This window comes from Gavialis gangeticus, unplaced genomic scaffold, assembly GCF_001723915.1.
Source record: "Gavialis gangeticus isolate Ggan-Ray unplaced genomic scaffold, GavGan_comp1, whole genome shotgun sequence".
Lineage (NCBI taxonomy): Eukaryota > Metazoa > Chordata > Crocodylia > Gavialidae > Gavialis > Gavialis gangeticus.
In genome coordinates this window covers 111,626,206-111,628,410 of record NW_017729031.1, presented here as the reverse complement: position 1 = coordinate 111,628,410, position 2,205 = coordinate 111,626,206, and the positions used below count along the sequence as shown (strand labels likewise).

The 2,205-nt window shown below is 46.3% G+C and overlaps 1 protein-coding gene across 1 annotated transcript in view; it reads right to left on the bottom strand.

Moving 5' to 3' along the window:
- TLK2 (tousled like kinase 2) overlaps positions 1–2,205 on the bottom strand; it is a 100,185-nt gene that overhangs the window by 43,562 nt on the left and 54,418 nt on the right. The gene's annotated exons all lie outside the window — the stretch shown is intronic.

The window sequence follows — 2,205 nt, the reverse complement described above, 5'->3', positions numbered from 1 at the left end:
AAAAAAAAAAAAAAAAAAAAAAAAGGATACAAGGTTAAAAATACAGGATGCAAGTCTGTCCTGAAAACTTAACCCAAATGCTACTTAGGAAACAAAAAATACTCTGCTGGTTCTAGACACCACAGTAGGAAAACAAACCAGCACCAAAACTTGCTGCAAAGACCAAATGAATTCAATTGTTATATTTATATGGTGCCCCCCCTAATACCACAGTTTCTGAGAATATCAGTCTTCAACATTTCTAGCTTTACAGCATTTTGGGGAGATAGAAAAGTCCTATTATCCTAGAGATGGGAAACTGAAGTATAGAGAAACTAATATTGGCTGAGATTGGCACACAGAGGAAGGCTGCAGACCCTCTTGGTCAGAATACAAGGGGAACATGGTGAAGGGGGCACAACAGTAGGAGTCTACTACAGACCTCCTAAAATCAGGAACAAAAGCTCAACCACGAATTCGCCAGGGAACTGGCCGAGGCTGCATGCTCTCGGTGCATGGTTGTTATGGGAGACTTCAACTACTCGGACATCTCATGGGAAGAGCACTCAGCCAAATCTGATCAGTCACAAAGCTTCCTTGCATGCGTGGATGAGCTCTACCTGTCTCAAGAAGTTTATAAGCTGACTAGAAGTAAAGCTCTGCTGGACCTGGTACTGGCCAAAGGGGGTGATCTAGTCAGTGACCTAAGAATCAAAGGGGAGCTGGGAGATGGTGATCACCTTCACTATGCATCACAAAGCTAGCAAGTCAGTCAGCAATGCGTAAGTCCTTGACTTAAGGAAAGCCTACTTTAATAAACTCAGGAGGCTTGTTGCTGAGGCCCTGAGAGGCCATGACTTGACAGGGAGTTCATGACAAATGGTTGCTCCTTAAGGGAGTGATCCCAGAAAGCTCAAGGGATGTCCATCCCAAACCGTATGAAAAAGTAGTATAATGGCATGGCAATCCCCTTGGCTCAACAGGAAACCTGTGGACCTCTTACGTCTAAAGAGAGAGGCTTATAAAGGATGGAAGACAGGAAGCATCACTAAGTAGGAGTATTCTGCACTCGTCTGCACCTGTAGGGAGAGAACCAGGAAAGCCTGTAACTGAACTTTAGCTGGCTTCACGAATCAAGGACAATAAAAACTCCTTCTTCAGATACATGGGGAGTCAGAAGGAAAACAAGGGTAACACACTGGTCCCCTGCTAAACCAAGTGGGACAGTTGACAACCGACACCCAGAAAAAAACCCAGCCTGTTTAATGATAACTTTGTGTCGGTTTTTCATCAGCCCAAAAGGACCGCCCTGCTTAACGTGATGCAGGATGGCCAGGGTGGGGGTGCATATACATCCATCATTGGCATTGACCTAGTGAAGGAGTATCTTGAGAGGCTGGACCCCCCCAACAAATCAGCTGGTCCAGACAGATCGCACCCAACAGTGCTTAAGGAACTGGCAAGCATCATAGCACGGCCACTGGCAAGGATATTTGAGAACTCATGGCACTCGGGCGAAGTACCTGAGGATTGGAAGAGGGCCAATGTGGTGCCTATCTTCAAGAAAGGGAGGAAGACCCAGGGAACTACAGGCCAATCAGTTTGACCTCAATCCCTGGGAAGATTTTAGAAAAAAATTATCAAGGAAACCATTCTGGATAGGCTAGCTGAAGGCAACATTCTATTGAACAGCCAGCATGGGTTTGTTGCAGGTAGATCTTGCCTGACCAATCTCATGTTCTTCTATGTCCAGGTGACATATCACCTGGACAAAGGAGAAGAGGTTGATATTATATCTGGACTTTAAAAAAGCCTTTGATCTGGTGTCCCACGGTGTCCTCATGGAAAAATTGGTCAACTGAGGCCTTGGCTACACTATAGTCTGAGGGCTGGGGACCTGGCTCCAAGGTTGGACCCAGAGGGTGGTAGTTAATGGAACTGAATCAACATGGTACTCAGTGACCTGTGGTGTACACCAAGGCTCCATTCTCAGACCTGTACTCTTCAACATCTTTATAAATTATATGGATTCTGGTGTCAGAAGTGGACTGACTAAGTTTGCTGACAACGCCAAACTTTGAGGAACAGCATCCACACTTGAGGATAGGCTGGTGATCCAGGCCAACCTTGATAGGCTTGCAAGGTGGGCAGACAAAAACCTGATGGCATTCAATACAGAGAAGTGCAAGGTGCTCCACCATGGGGGGGGGGGGGGGGGGAAAACCC